We start from the raw sequence: 17,545 nt of genomic DNA, 5'->3' as shown, positions 1-17,545 counted from the left end.
CATCAGAAAGCCCACCACCAACAAACACACTTCCCAACTCAATCCAATGCCATCCGTGCCCTAAACGATGTCGAAATCAACAGACCACACAGAAACACTTGATTAATAAAGCTGTGGCAACCTGCCTTGAGCCTACTGGGTGAAAAAAGCAGGCCTGTTGGCGGAGACAAGGCCAGACAAGCTTGCAGGCCTAGGCTTCAAATGGCCACCAGCCACATGGCCAGGCTGAACAACAGAAAGCCCACCCCAAAAAAAACCATTCCCCAACTCAATCCTATGCCATCCAGGCCCTAAATGATGCTTGAAAATGAAATACATTCAAAAAACACCAAAGGAACAGTTGCTTCATCATGCACACACCCATGAGGCCATGACTAGCTCTGGCCTACTACTGACTACTACTACCCACAACATTTAAAAAAAAAAGGAATGATAGTTACCAAAATTACATTGTAGTTGCAACAACTGCAATGCCCCCAATCAAACAGACACAACAACCACTTACTTGTAAAATATCCAATTCAAAAATTCTCAAATCCAATTGCAATGATGCAGCAGACAAAAAGCGTGATCTTTCCAGCTCAAAATCAAAAGGCAGAATGACCAGGAGATGGACAAAGCACTGGGAGGAGCCTGCTGGACAGGAACAGGAAGTTGGAGATTCTGTGGCACTTCCTCCCTCTCCCCACCTTTTTAACAAGCATTTGCAATGCAATAGGGCTCAGATTAGTAAAGTTTGAGGGATTATTATTGTAAATGACAAAGTTTTTTTTTTTTTATTTTAACTTGTGGAATATTCTAACTTTGGTATTTACAATGCTAATAGTGTTAATTAGTGGAAATGTGACACCTTCTGTTTGGACTTGAGCACACATTGCTTCCTATTAAAGATGGCAGTAAATGCACTGTTTTTTTATTTAGCTATCTATGAACAGTACACCGAAGGCTGCAAAAACTTGCACTTTTCATATTTTTGAAGTGGTTTCTGTTCACTGAAACCATATCCTTTTTGCGAGTATACAGGGCAGCTTCCTTTCCCTAGTTTTTCGAATACCTTAAATTATGTTGAAGTACAGTACTTGAACGTATTGTGATATTGTTTTGTACTTTTTATCTTTAGGCTGACCACTGTGCATGTCGTTAACCTTTGATAGATTACAGTTCATTGTAATACAGCATGTACATTGTATGACTTTGATGTACACTTGTGTGCATTGTCGTCTGGTGGTGTGTATGCCTGGTGAAAGTGTGCACTGATGGCTGTTGATGTGTGTGTGTGTGCCTGTTGTGGGTGAGAGTTGCGCTGTATGAGTTGCATTGCGTGAGTGAGTGGCATGTTGTGAATGAGTGGCGTTGCGTGGCTGAGTGGCGTTGCGTGGGTGAGTGGGGTTGCAAATTTGCATGTGTGTGTGATTGTTAAAGAGTACACGGATATGCTGGGGTCCAGCTGGAGGGAGTACACAGACATGCTTGTGGTTAAGAGTGGCACTGCGTGGCTGAGTGGTGCTGCATGGGTGAGTACAGCTGTGTGGGTGAGATTGGCGTTGCGTGGCTGAGTGGCGTTGCGTGGCTGAGTGGACTTGCGTGGGTGTGATTTGCGCTGCGTAGGTGAGAATTGTGCTACGTGGTTGAGAGTTGGGTTGTGTGAGTGAGTGGCGTTTTGTGAATGAGTGGCGTTGCGTGGCTGAGTGGGGTTGCGTGGGTGAGAGTGAAGCTGCATGGGTAAGTAACGCTTCATAGGTGAGTGTGGCGCTGCATGGGTGAGTAGAGCTGCGTGGGTGAGATTGGCGTTGCATGGCTGAGTGGCGTTTGTTCATATTAGCCGTTTTTGAACAAGAAATACTTTTTTTAGGTGCTTGAAGCAAATGGAGGACAAAGAACTAACTGTGACTCTCGAGGTGCATTTCATTAGTGCGCACTGTGGTTACAGCAGAGCCGGGAAGCGAGGCAGGGCCTGCGGCCCTGAATAAGTGACTGGAGTCCAGTAGCATGTGGTTACAGCAGAGCCGGGAAGCGAGGCAATAAAAGGGTACACGGATTAAGCGAGGCAGGGCCTGCGGCCCTGAATAAGTGACGGGCGTCCAGTAGCATGTGGTTACAGCAGAGCCGGGAAGCGAGGCAGGGCCTGCGGCCCTGAATAAGTGACGGGAGTCCAGTTGCATGTGGTTACAGCAGAGCCGGGAAGCGAGGCAATAAAAGGGTGCACGGATTAAGCGAGGCAGGGCCTGCGGCCCTGAATAAGTGACGGGCATCCAGTAGCATGTGGTTACAGCAGAGCCGGGAAGCAAGGCAGGACCTACGGCCCTGAATAAGTGACGGCGGGTGGCGGGGCAGCGGAAGCCTTTGATCGTAGCTTCAATTGTGGATGTGGCAGCGAAGCCTTTGATGTGCCAAATGCTGCTGGCAGGGGGAAGGATCGTGCAAGCTCGTCCACGAGGAGCTTGTCACGTGATTCTATTTCTCGTGAACTGTTGGGAATCCGTCTTGAAGAGAGCCAATCAGCTGCCTGAATAGAGTCTTTGGGGAAAGAAGCAGATCAGCGACATAAGGGCTCACCCCTATTTTCTATTTCTGCGAAATAGAAAAGGGGTGAGCCCTAAAAAAGACTCCTTGCACAAAAAAGGACAGCCAAATGTCAATCTGAGGAGTTTTTTTCATCCAAATCATCATTTGCAGAAGGTTTCATGCTGCTAGAGCTGATATTATTCTCCAAATTGAAAATTTCACATGTTCAAGTTCTCGAGCATCACATTACTTCCGCCACCGCGTTCTCTCGCTCTCTGTCGCGTTGGATATGATGTGTTCGGGTTCTCTCGCTCCTTGTCGCGTTCGATATGATGTGTCCACGTCCTCAGGCTCTCGCTCGCAGTGGAGAATGACGTGTTCGAGAACTCAATCATCTCATACTCTCGCAGTACATGAATGGGAGAAGAAAGACGTGATCACACGACAAATGACGTGATCGCGTGACAAATGACGTTAATGCGGGCGCGAACCCTCGCGAGATAGCGCAAATGACTACCACAATCCAACATCTCGTGGAATACGCGACCAGATTGGGAAAACTTGTCGGCGAACGCGGTGATTCAGGTAAGGCGATCTCGCGCCCCTGCGAGAATGTATGTTTTTTACAGCACGAGCAAGACAAAAAAATCCGGTAAGATGCGGATTGCGGAAATTTGGACATTTTCGTGCTTTCCGCGGAACGCAAAAATGGCAAATTATCACAATTTCCGAGAGCGGAACAAAATTTGATGCCCACCCCTAAAATGTAGAATGATATTACTTACTGATTTCTTTCTATAGGATCTAGTGTTAAGTTTATGATCATTTACATACGGTTCCAAATCAAGGAATGTAATCAAAGTCTTATGATATTCTAAAGTTAATTCTACATTCACATCATTCATATTCAAATTCTCACTGGTAATCTACGAGTTGATCCTCTGATCCATCCCAAATAATAAGTAAATCACCACTGAATACTACCCAAAGGGCCACATGGTGGTTCCCTTCATGTACCACTTAATTTCAGGCATGCTCCCTCAATACAAAGGTTGGCATAAGAGACAGCAAACCTGGTGGTGACACAAACCTGATGGTACAATGTTTCTTGATTGAAGAGAAAGTTGTTGTTAGGCACAAATTTCACACATTCAATTATCATATTAACGTGCCTATAAAAACCTGCTGATTTCACTTCAAAGAAATACTTTAATGTTTTTAGTGCAACCACATGTTTTATGATCCTGTAAAGACTTTTGACATCCATTGTTACAAGCCACAGTTCATCATTCTAAGTTTAGACTTCACATCTAAAGCTAGACTTCAGGTCTAAAGTTTGACTTCAGGTCTAAAGATAGTCTTTAGGTCTGAAGTTAAACTTCAGGTCAAAGTTTGTCTTTTTGAATCAGGTCCTTGGTGTATAGTCAAAACAACTTTATTCGATTGCTGTTTCTGACAATCATAAATGCAAAAACAACAATTGATGGACAGAATGCAGAACAATGTCATACATTCACCCCAGTACAGAGATCTGGGCCTAAATCCATCGTTTTTTTGCACTCCACACCACCCCAGGTCAGATATGGCCATATGCAAATCAGCCTTGACCCTGTGCCTCATGTGAACAGTCCAGCCCGAACTGCCAAGCCATGTCTTTCCTGGACCGGAATCAAGCATCCAAGGACCGGTTTCTGGCTATCAGCCTTCATCAGCCTGGATAGCTTGACTCCAGTGGTGTAGAGAGCACGGGACTCGCGTCTGAGCATACCCATCCCACTCGGGGTGACAAATGCAAAAACAACAATTGATGGACAGAATGCAGAACAATGTCATACATTCACCCCAGTACAGAGATCTGGGCCTAAATCCATCGTTTTTTGCACTCCACACCACCCCAGGTCAGACATGGCCATCTGCAAATCAGCCTTGACCCTGTGCCTCAAGGGAACAGTCCAGCCCGAACTGCCAAGCCATGTCTTTCCTGGACTGGAATCAAGCATTCAAGGACCGGTTTCTGGCTATCAGCCTTCATCAGCCTGGATAGCTTGACTCCAGTGGTGTGGAGAGCATGGGACTCACGTCTGAGCATACCCATCCCACTCGGGGTGACAAATGCAAAAACAACAATTGATGGACAGAATGCAAAACAATGTCATACATTCACCCCAGTACAGAGATCTGGGCCTAAATCCATCGTTTTTTTGCACTCCACACCACCCCAGGTCAGACATGGCCATATGCAAATCAGCCTTGACCCTGTGCCTGATGGGAACAGTCCAGCCCGAACTGCCAAGCCATGTCTTTCCTGGACCGGAATCATAAAGGCACATAAAAAACATACATTCATTACACAGAATAAGAATAAATACAATTTACAACGAATTAATTGTAAAACTCATGATTAAAAAAAAAATAATAATAATCATCATAATAATATTCATTGGGGGCGTGGTCTGAAGCCGAGAGGAATGGCCACGTTCTGAGGCGGCTCCTCGGCCCTCGCCCGATTATCCGTTATTACTCCGACATCTGAGCTTCAATTTCCCCTGGCTTTGGGGGAAAATGCCCTGTTGACCACCTGTGTGTGAGCGGTCTGTGTCTTGGTCGCCTGGAAGCCGGATCACCGAACTTTGCTCTCCGCGGCTCCGCAGACCGGCGCTTCAAAGATGGCGGCTATGACTGAGGCCCGCTGTAGCGCCTGACTCCGGGACAGCGGCCGGAGCTCCGACGGCGCTGCAGGGGGAACTCTACTGCGTCGGAGCAGCGGGGGACGGATCCCTACAGCCTGGTGTGGTTTTTATCTGGCGGATACCGAGTGGGTGTCGTTTCCGGATGGCGACAATAGCTCCCCCTGCTATCAGGGAAGCTCATCACGCGAGCCCCCGGCTTTGGGCCCACCGCCGGGGGCCGCCTACGACTCACCGGGAGCTCTCCTCTTCTCGCACTGACCGCCGCCTGCTGCACAGCCGGATCGGCCGAAACCCCTCTAAGGTACCACTGCCCGGCGCCTCCTGAGGCGATCCTCCTACCCGTGAGGTGACCTGTGGGGCCTGGAACTGCACTCCTACAGAGGCCTATTGAGTTGCTCCCGATCTTATCCCCAGCTTTGGGCCTGCCGCCGGGGGCCGCCTACGACTCACCAGGAGCTCTCCTTCGTCCCGCACCGACCGCCGCCTGCTGCACAGTCAGATTGGCCGATTCCCCTCTAAGGCACTACTACTCGGCTGATACTGGGGCGATCCTCCTACCCGTTCGGTGACTTGTGGGGCCTGGCGCCGCACTCCCACAGAGGCCTATTGAGTTGCTCCCGATTCTTGCGGACTGTGACTGCTTGTGGGACCGCTTTGGGGGACACCAGCGCTACTGGTCCCGGGACGCGATTTTCATTCCTGCAGGGCATCTGGGCCCGCTCCTCTGGCCGGGGACTTTTCTGGCCTGGCCTTCGGTGCGGAACTCTGTGTCCCTTTCCACTCGACATCCTGGTGTGGGGGCGGCCCTCCCCTCCACGGCGGTCCCGGATGGCAGGCAACAGGGGGAATAAACCTGCTACCCAAAAGCAGATCACCAAATTTACTTGGACCTCTAAGGGAGAGGGGAAGGAGCAAACATCCGATGTCGAATCAAAAGGGACACCGCCCTCGCCGGCAAAGAAATCCCTTACGCTGGAAGATGTCATGGAGGCTATTGCTGGGGTGAGAAACTCCCTGGAAACTCGTATTGATTCAGTGAACATCGAGGTCACCCTACTGCGCGCTGACCTCCGCAAAATAGACTCCAAGGTCAAAGACGTTGAGGTCAAGACTGCGGCCCTGATCAACGATACGTCGACTCTCCAACAACAAGTGGCTTTCCTGCAGAAACAACAATTCCAGATGGGCGAACTCTTGGACGATTACGAAGGTAGGGCTCGAAGAAACAACATCTGAGTTCTAGGTGTTCCGGAAAGAATGGAGGGGCAAGCGACGGACCTATTCATCGAGGACCTCGTCCTCAACCACCTCAAACCCAAGTGTCTATCTGGTTACTTCTCTATCGAGCGGGCCCACAGAGTCCCGGGGGGCCAGCCAAAACCGGGTGCCCCCCCCACACCCCATCATAGCGAGAGTTTTTAATTTCCGCAATAGAGACATTATCCTCCAGACGGCCCGAACGGGGGCTCCTCTACGCTTGGACGAAGCCCATATAACGTTTTTCCCGGTTTTCACCATGAAGGTGCAGGCCCGCAGGCACAGTTTCCTGGAGGTCAAGCAAGCCATGCGAGACAAAGACATCAAATACCCCATGCTTTTCCCGGTGAAGCTTCGCGTCGAATCGGAGGGTAAGGCCTGGTTTTTCACGTCGCCAGAAGCAGCCTGGGAATGGCTAGACGGTTGGCGTCAAACCGGAAAACCCCGGAATAACCAAGAGAGTTCAAGACCAAGTGACCGGCGTGACCGTCCCACGGACAGGCGAGACCGGCTGATGGAGGTTGAGACTGAGGAAATTTGACGATCATCACTGAGGTTGGTTAGTTGCGATGGCTGCGAGGAAGACAGTCCGGAGTTGACGGCTGGAGAACTTGATTTCGCCGCACCAGTTAGACTGTAGACTCCTCCCGTTTTACCGATATTTGCAGTTTTGGTCCATACTGAGAGGCGACCTTTCTTATGTTTCTGTTTGACGCTTCTCCTACATGACCGCTTCACTTCCACAGGTTGGACTTGCGAAGGTAACTCTTGTTCAATGTAATACCATGATGATATGTGGCGAGCGGCACGTACAGGTCACCAGGTACCCCTATATGACTGGGAGGGCGACAGGCACTCTGCCAAGTTGGGGTATGGATAGTTATAGTTCCGCGGGCAGGGGGCTGGGAGGGATTTGGGAGGGGGGTAGGGGGGTATGGGTTTGTTCTTGGTTATTGTATGTTTCCTTTCCTGCAGAGTCTTTCCTTGCTACACCGTTACTTTTCTTTTGGTAAGCAGAGTATATGACAACTTTGGAGCACATTGGCGATGGAATTCGGGACCTTGGGTCCATGTGAAACTCTATATTGTACTGTTCCTGGTATTGTTTACGGGCAGGCGGGGGTCCGGACCTGTGCGACGGCATTCGGGACCTCGGGTCCAAGTGAAACCCTATGTTGTATTGCTCCTGATATTGTGTGTAGGTGGGCCGGGGGCCGAACCCGTGCTTCCACTTGGCTTTAACTTTATCTACCATCATGTCCGACCTTCTTGATAGAAAGTTTACGTTCATGACGTGGAATGTCAACGGACTAGGTAATAAAATAAAGAGAGGAGTGGTCCTCCAATTTATTAGACGACATGCACCGGACCTAGTCCTCCTCCAAGAAACACACTTAGTGGGTAACTACTGTTGGGCACTTCAAAGGGGGGGTTATAAGTGGTTGGTCCATGCAGGTTTCACCTCGGGGTCCCGGGGAACAGGCATCCTCATTAAGAAAACTCTGGCACTATCCCCTACGAACATATGGGTGGACCCTCAGGGGCGATTTGCAGTGTTGGAAGCGATTTGGGAGGGAAGACCCTTAAATGTGATTTTGGCTTACCTTCCGCCTGTCTTGGGGGCAGGGGCCCTACAGGATTTAGGTAAGATCATGCTGGACCTCCCACAGGGCACACTGATTATAGGGGGCGACTTCAATCTCACCATGGACGACCAGCTGGATAGACACCCTCAGAGGGGCTCTCACAAGCCGAGATCCGAACTGGCAGACTTCGCGCGGGCCATGGGCCTAGAGGACCTTTGGCGCTTGCACCACCCAGACACTCCCCACTTCAACCATTACTCTAACGCTCACATTAGTATGTCCAGAATTGACTATTTCTTCTGTCCCTCGGCTGAGGTGGGTTATCTCCGGAACATTAGGGGGCTCCCCCGGTGGATCTCCGACCATTCCCCTCTTAGTTTTGAACTCACTTACCACCGGCAATTTACTCGTGGCTCGGTCGTTATCACCCCGTAGATTTTGAAGATCCCAGACATATGAGATGATTTGGTTTGGTTCAGTCGGCAATCACGATATGGGAGGCATACAAAGCCGTTCTTAAGGGCAGGGCGCTGGCCCTGAAGGTTGGGTATGTGCGCAAACACAATGAACAACTGATTCAAGCCGAGGCTGACCTGCTCCGCCTTGAAGCCGCCCATACAGCCAACCCCACTGAAGAAGCGGTTCGTCAATTACGGCCGAAGCAGCTTGATTATAAATCACTGGCCACAGAGATGTCGCGGGCTCGACTCCTTCACACTAGCCATAGGATTTACGAATTAGGAGAGCGTGCTGGTAAAATGCTGGCGTGGTTGGAGCGCCACGAACAGGGCTCCAGATGGGTTCCCCTGCTTATCCGTCCCGATGCCTCCCGAGTCACTGACCCCCAGGAGGTTGCAGCGACGTTTGCTGACCACCTTGAAAAGGTCTATACGGCTGGAGCGCACTACACTGCCGATGAATCTCGACAACTCCTAGAGGAGATGCGCTTGCCCACCATATCTGAGGAGGAAAGAGTACTGTTAGACGCGGAGCTCACGCTTGAGGAGGTAAATAACGCAATTTTCGCGATAAAATCGGGCAAGGCCATGGGTCCTAACGGCATTCCGATCGAGTTCCTGAAGGCCACGGCCCAGGGTGTATCTCCCCACATGAAAGCCATGTTTGAGGAAAGTCACGATAACGGCGTCTTGCTGCTTTACCTGCGACTGGCCTCCATAGTGGTTCTTCCCAAACCTAATAAACCACCCACGGACTGTGGCTCCTACCGTCCGATTTCCTTAATCAGCTCGGAAGCGAAAGTGTTAGCCAAACTCCTGGCAACTAGACTCCTTACGGTTCTTCCGTCCCTAATTCATGATGACCAGTCGGGCTTCCTCCCCGAACGTAACACGCCCTTGAATCTGCGTAGGGTCAACAATGTGTTAAGTAGGAAACTTTATGTGCAGGAAAATGCTGTGATCCTGTCACTTGACGCCACAATGGCATTCGACTTGATCGAATGGACGTATATGTTCGAGGTCCTGGCCCGGTTTGGCTTCGGCCCCAAGTTCATACAGTGGGTTCGGCTCTTGTACACAGACCTGTGGGGACAGGTGCGGGTTAACATTCACACCTCTAGGCGATTTCCTCTGCGTAGAGGGACTAGGCAAGGCTGGCCCCTGTCACCGCTATTGTTTGCCCTCACTCTGGAACCACTGGCCCAATGGATCCGCTGGGATGCTTCGATCCGGGGCCTTAAATGGAAGGATGACATAACTGATAAAGTCTCCCTCTACGCTGACGACATCTTAGTATATATGTCTTCCCCAACTTTTTCGATAACCAGCCTGCTTCATGTCGGTCCTCTACTTATTAAATGGCCCACCCCCCGTTCTTCCCCGTGGGTACTCTATCCCCCTGGCACTAGACGGCTTTAAGTACCTCGGGAACTTCGTCATGCCTGATCCCCACCTTTTTTACGACCGCAACCTAAAGAGTCCACTACAACGACTGCGCGATGATATCTCCCATTGGATATCGCTGCCGCTATCTCTCCCTGGCAGGGCCGCCCTGTTTAAAATGCTGGCGCTTCCACGCTTTTTATATGCCTTCCAAAATTGTCCCTTTCCGATTGCTGAGTCCTTTTTCACTACACTGGAAGGGGATATGCGTCTGTTGTTGTGGGACGGCAAGGCTCCCCGTATTGCCCTCCGGAAACTAACCAAGGGATGGTACAACGGTGGCATCGCTCTCCCCGATATGCGCCTGTACTATAGGGCGGCCCACCTGGTGGCTGCCAACGCCTGGGTCCATGGCTCACCCGCAAACCCGGCATTCCATCTGGAGAGATACCAGATGGGGCGCAAAGGCTTCTTAGGGGCGCTCTATGGTAAACCGGCTCGTACTCGGTATGTCGGCCCAATGCGCCAGACGTCGGCCCTCTGGCACCGCGCTACCAGAAGTTTGGGCTGGTCTGATAAGCTCACCAGGGCCACTCCCTTGTGGGCCTCTCATGCCCTGGGATCCTTGTGTTTCCATTTGGGCTTTGATAATTGGGACGCCAATGGCACATCCACCTTGGGTGACCTAGTACACAGGGGACAGCTCCTATCCCTTTCTGATCTCCAAAAGAAACACGACCTTGCACAAGGGGAGGCCTTCCGATATCTCCAAATTAGACATGCTATACGAACGGCTGTGCCGGACTTCTCCTCCCTCCCTGAGGCCTCCCCGTTGGAAGACAGGCTACTCTCGGAGCCCCTTCTCTCTAAAGCCATCTCCTGTACGTACCGCAAACTCTGCAACAATATGCCTGACTCCTTTCAGACCCTGCGTGATAAGTGGGAAGGGGACCTGACGCCACTAGCGGATGAAGAATGGCAGGCGGCGCTCATGTCCCCGCGGGAGTCAGCCATTAGTCACCGCTTCCGCTTGATTCAACTCAAGATCCTACACAGGGCGTATATGTCCGGCCCCTTACTGGCCAAACTCGACAGGCGCCCAGATGATCTATGCCTGCGGGGTTGTGGCTCGATAGGTACCTTTTACCACACACTGTGGGAATGTCCCGTGATTCAAATCCTTTGGACTAGAGCTGCAGCGAAAATGGAGGAGGCACTGGGTAAGCAGATCCCCCTGACACCTAAGGGAGGGCTCCTCAATATCTGGGGGGTGACGGATCTGACAGAGATAGAATACCAATGGTTGGCCCTCAGCTGTCTCCTTATAAAGCGTTCAATAGCCATGAAATGGGGCTCCCCAGACCGCCCACTGGTGATAGAATGGACTGCGGAAATGGACAGGGCTAAGGTAACCGAAAAAACAGTCTACAAGCTTATGGGGTGCCCCAAGAAATGGGACAAGAAATGGGGACACTGGAACGCATACAGGGGGGGACTGTGCAGTGCTCCCACTTTGGATGTGGCAATGGATAGGTCGAGGATTATACACTGAGACCAGGTGGATCACAAACTGCTTTTTCTTATTATACATTGTATCCCTTTCCCTTGTTTTCCCCCATTTTATGTCACTGATTGTAACCGGATTTCATTTATACCTCCCATGTTGTAGCTCTTTGCAAATACTTTCCTGACCGCCTTTTTGTGACAGTACTTAATGTTGCCAATGTATGTTTTTTCTGCTTCTCGCTGTTTCATGTGCTCTGCTTTTGTTTTTCATTATCAATAAAAATTTTATTAAAAAAATATATATATATTCATTAAAATCTATGTACACTCAGTGTTTATACTGCAATGCAGTTCCTGTGGCTTAGGACTTTCTTTAAAAATATCGCTACCCTCCAGACTTTATGTTCATTATCCAACCGCTGTAATGCAATGAAAGCAGGGCTGTACTCTGCGTTGGGCGATGGTGGATCCTTCAGTGATCACTAAGAAAGTGCTAACAAAATGTAAATTAGCATTTGAGGTTTGCTCGCAGTCTCTATCAACCGTTTTATTTTTGCCTCTCGTCGCCTTGGGCGATATATGTAGTTGTTTCTGGGGCCCCCGACCCTTCCTTTTTTTGGGTGCTTCATGGCTATTGACCTGAGTTATTTTTGCCTTCTGACCCCTAGTTGTTATGTTAGGATTACTTGATCTACTTTCTGGCTCAGGGGGAACAGTGATTACCAGGTCTGTCCCCGTGTGTTGTGTCTGGGTGGCTTGATGAGGGTATCTTCAGAAGTGATAGTAGAGTGAATAGTAGTTACCAGTTCTGTTCCCAAGTAGTGTGTCTGAGTGGCTTGTAGTGAGGTATCTTCAGAATTATATTGCGGTAGGCAACCTGCAGGGACTGAGCGGTTCTGGGATATCTAAGGCTCTAACGATAATCTACGCTCTGTGAGTTCAATCTCATGGATGAGAGCTGACTCTGCTCCCAGAAGAAAAGCGTTGAGTGTCCTCACAACCCCCTGCCCAACGCCAGACATTCGCTTGCTCATATTAAGGCCTCACTAAGGTTCACTGATAATAATAGCACTGACACTGGTTACAATGTACCTTACACAACTGGCTAATAAGTCCCAGAGTCCAGATGTTAAAGGTGTGGCCCAGCCTGACCTTTTTCGGCCCTGCCCTCCTTTTAAGCGCCTTCTCGGCACGTTCCTCTTCATTGGCGGTGTGCTAACGTGCCGCTTAGCACCATGGGATATGTAGTCCCGACCTCTGGTCCTCCAGTCACTCCGTTCTTAGGACAGGGCAGGGCAGGCAATGGCAAACAGATGGCAGGGAAAAAAGAAAACACCAGCGTAACGGGCTCCCGCGCTGCCGGAGCACTGGTCTCCTTTTAAGCGCCTCCCACCACGTTCCTCTTCATTGCGGCGTGCGGGCGTGCAGCTTAGCACCCTGGGAAATGTAATCCGGACCTCCGGTCCTCCAGTCACTCCGTTCTTAGGACAGGACAGGACAGGGCAGGCAATGGCAAACAGAGGGCAGGTGGCTGGAAAAAAGAAAACAACAACGTTACAGGCTCCTTGGTGTATAAAAAATGGGCAAACAGAAATCTGACTAAATTGTGGTAAGATTGAAATTGACTAATAATGAAATAATGTATTGGGAACCTTCCATAAATTATATTGCCCGGAAGTGGTATTTAGGGTTTAAGTTTTATAATGTAACTATTATAATGGTATTGAAAACTACTATGAGTATGAATTGATTGAAAGACATATAAAGTATCTCTAGAGTTGTGAAATACTTGGTGGAAACTAGGGCTGGTACTATCATATAATCGTGTTGATATTAAGAATAAAGTTGGACACCATCTTTGAAACTTCTGTTTGACCATAATATATAATGTTTTTCAGTCCTGAAGAAGTGGCTGTGTATGTTGCGAAACACATGTTAACTAAGGTTCTATTCGACATGTGAGCTGAGACTACTTTCAATATGTGGTTTTAAACAAACTATGAAAATTACAAATCAGAAAAGCTTTTTTTTTTCTTTGGAAGACTTTTATTGCACACTTCTAGAATAACACAGCTATTGGCCTACAACCCCGGGAGCCAGCTGCATCAATTACGAGCATCTTTCAACGTTATATTGGTAACACAGCCCTTTAGCCGACATCCCTGGGGTCCGGCGGCATTGCGTTGAATGGTGTACATAGTTTGATTAATGTGTATATCGGACCATCGAAAAGGCCTATATTTTTGTAATCTGACATAGCTCATAATGTACTTATATAAAACTTTGAACAAACAAACTCGTCGACATTCATCACGACAAAAGTCCCAGCAGGTGTAAAAGTAAAGGCACGCTTGGGATCGGAGTAGACCCACAGTGTATCAAATAGAAAGTCTCACCATGTATTTAACTTTGGACCAAAGATGTTCTTACTATTCCCCCTCTCCCTCCATTTCCTCGTCAGAGCCAGTATCATCGTCTTCCGGTAGTGGATCACATAGGTCACCCCTGTATGAGTTCCATGAGGACCAAACCTTGTTCCATTTACGAGGGCATGCCCTAATTACATATACTGTCCATTCCGTAAGCATTAATAGGTCCATATTTCTGCACCACTGTGCCGCTGCGGGTAGCTCTGGGGACCCCCATTTTTGTGCTATGTCTCGTTTTGCCACTAGCTTGGCTAAAGAACCCCATATCAGCCCGTACCTGGATAGATCATTTGGCTCCCAGATGTTTAACAGGCACTTTAGTGGTTCAGGAGTCAATGACACCTCCAGTGTTTGTGACATTGTGCGCATCACTTGACGCCAGTAGGCGGCGATTAGTGGGCAATCCCAAAGGGTATGGAACAGTGTACCTTCCTCCCCACATCCCCGAAGACAGTAGGGATGCGGAGCTCTGTGTAATTTATGAGGTGTGGTTCTTGTATAATATATGCGTTGCAGGATTTTTAATTAGGCTAGCTTGAGCCTGGACGAGATTCCCACCTCTCCTGGGGATGCCAGCGCTGCATTCCATTCCGTCTCATCCATGTCCCCCAGCTCGTCCACCCATTTTTTGCGCAGTTTCAGCGTAGGGTCTGGTTGGTTATTCAACAGTTTTTTATAGGTAAGGGAGGTGGCGCTGTGTTGCATTTAATCTGTGAGCAATCTATCCTCACTGTCTAGTGGTATCGCCTGTAACAATGCGTGCCTTATCTGCACGTATCTATAGGTTTCGTTTGGGCCTAGGTTGTACTGTTGCTGGAGAAGGGAGAACGGGACCACTGCTCCCTTGTCCCACAGGTCCTCCACCGTGCACATGCCAATGTTATCCCATTGTGTGAACCCTTTACTCTTCCTCAGCTGCCCCAACGCCTTAGTGTCCCAGAGTGGAGTAAGTTTAGTGATGGTATCCCTCCACCCCAGCTTCGCCTGCGCCTCGTGCCACAGTGAGACCGCTTTTTTTTTCGTGGGTCCTATCAGTCGAGCCATCTGACCTCTGTTTTAGAGTACTGAAAGCATACAATCCATGCCTAGCTGTGCCCTATCCGCCCTGTAGGCGGGGTCATCTCGAGGCGCATGTATCCACTGGTTGATGATTTTAAGTTGGGCGGCCCAGTAGTACAATTGCAAGTTCGGCAGAGCGATCCCTCCCTCATACCAACTCTTGGTCAGCTTGACTTGGGCGATGCGTGCCGGCCTGTTGCCCCAGAGCAGGTTGGACACTAAGGCTTGGACCTGACGAAAGTAACACGGTGGGACAGGGTAGGGTGAATTTTCTAGTGCATATAAGAACCTCGGAAGTGCCATCATTTTATAAAGCGCCGCTCTACCAAGGAGCGTCAGCAGCAAGGAAGCCCAGTGTTTAACATCAGTACGGAGCCGGGACTTGGGTGGAATCAGATTTTTATAAAAAAAATCTGCTTGGTTGTCAGTTATGTGAATACCCAAGTATTTAAAGGATGATGTGGTTAGTTGCAGTGGGCAATGCATACCGAGCTGCGGGTCCCCTTCGCACGTAGAGGATAGACTTTGACCAGTTAATAGTATATCCTGAGGACGTCCCATAGTCGCCACACAGGGCCAACAGGGCTGGTATACTTCTTTCCGGGTCTGTAAGGTACACCAGCATATCATCGGCGTATAAGGACACACGGTCTTCCCATCCCTCTCTCCTGTTGATACCTCTCAATAATGGTGTATTTCTGATCAGCGTCGCCAGTGGTTCCAAGACCAGGGTAAACAGCAAGGGGGAGAGGTGACAGCCCTGTCGAGTCCCCCTCGCCAGACGAATCGTGCGAGAGATGTGACCGTTGGCTGTGATATGTGCAACCGAATTAGCGTATAGGAGACGTACCCAAGCTATGAACTTGGGGCCAAAGCCCATACGTGTCAGGTCTGCGAACAGGTGCCCCCACTCAACCATATCAAACGCCATCTTTGCGTCTAGTGAAAGGATCACAGCTGGTTCCGTTAGAGACGGAGCCCGTGCCGTCACCCCATGTACTCGCCTGAGGTTGAGGGCAGTGCTCCGGTCCGGCATGAAGCCTGATTGGTCGGGGTGTATCAACTGTGTGAGATAGGGCATCAATCTCATGGCCAGCACTTTCGCAAGGATTTTGGCTTCAGCGTTGATGAGAGAAATTGGGCGGTAGGACGTGCATGCTGCGGGTGGCTTGTCGGGTTTCAGGATTGCCACTATGGTGGCTGTTCGTTGGTCTTTGGGTAGTTTTGCCTTCTCTCGGCTCTCTGTATACATATCGAGCAGGGGCGCGCCAAGTGTGTCTGACATAAGCTTGTACCATTCTATGGGAATTCCATTCGGGCCTGCCGCCTTTCCGGATTGTAACACGTGGATTGCCGATTGTATTTCCTCGACAGAGAGGTTGGCTTCTAAGTCTTGGGTCATTTCTAGTGTGAGCATTGGGATCTCTATGTGTTGTATAGAATGCAGGGCAGCATGTTCTGTGATCTCCCGAACTGGGGTGTATACTTCCTCGAAGTGATCTGCTAGTATATTCACAATCTCCTCGGGGTGTGTTTGTTATCAACCCGTGTTGGTGTATAACTGCTGAATGCCTCTTCCGCTCCTGTCTTTCTTGTCTAGCCAGGCTAACATCTTTCCTGCCTTATCCTCCACCTCATAGACTCTGTGGGCCGTAGCCGAGATATTATTCAGCACCTGCAGTCTAAGATGTTCCCTATGTCGCTGCTGGCATAGCTGTAAAGTGTGAGTTGTATCTGTTGTGGGATCTGCCGTCTGTGCCATAGTGGCCGCACGCAAGGAATGTTCTAATTCTTCGAGTTCCTGACTCTGTGCTCTCCTATGTCCTGCAATGGAGGTAATTGCCTGCCCACGAAGAACTGTTTTTTTGCATCCCATAGGATCGAGGGGGAGAACACTGAACCCCCATTCTCGTCAAAATAATGCGTCGTCACTTTTTTCAGATCTTTCCTGATGTTCGGGATTTTCAGGAGGTTAGGGTGTATGGGGTAAATCCTTCTACGAGTCTTTTCCCGACAGCGTAGTGCCAATACTTTCGGAGAGTGGCACGAGATTCCCCTGGGCAGGATCTCGATAGTATCGATGTCTCGCACTCCATCTCCCATCCCCAAGAAATAGTCGATGCGAGATAGACTATTGTGTACTGCTGAGTGATAGGTGTACTGTCTCGTGTTTGGGTGTCCCTGGTGCCAGAGATCTATCAAGCCCATGGCTCCCAGGAAATCTTGTAGGTTAGTGGGACCGGGTGTATGTGACCTGACAGGGAATTTATCTAACGTGGGATCCATCACTGCGTTGATGTCTCCGCCTAGGAGTGTCTCTCCCTCCGGGAGTTTGAGCAGGAATTCTCCGTGTGCCGGCAGGGCCACTGTAAGGAGTGCCAGTGGGATGTAAATTGATACAATGTTAGGAGCCGACCCTCCCACTGCCCGTGTACTGCAGCAAAGCGGCCCTGATCGTCTACCGCATGGCGCAACAGAATAAATGGAGAGGTCTTCTTCAAAAGAATACCTGTACCTCTAGAACCAGAAGTGTTCTCCGAGTGCGCCACCATTTTGTATCCCCTACGGTCTAAAGCTTTACAAGTTTTGCCTGTGAGGTGTGTCTCTTGCAGCAGTACCAAATATGGGTTCTGGCCTTTGAGGGCTTGTAACAATAGTCCTCTCTTAATTTT

Source organism: Lissotriton helveticus, chromosome 2_1, assembly GCF_964261635.1.
Source record: "Lissotriton helveticus chromosome 2_1, aLisHel1.1, whole genome shotgun sequence".
In the NCBI taxonomy this organism is placed as follows: Eukaryota; Metazoa; Chordata; class Amphibia; order Caudata; family Salamandridae; genus Lissotriton; species Lissotriton helveticus.
This window is presented reverse-complemented; position numbering follows the sequence as displayed.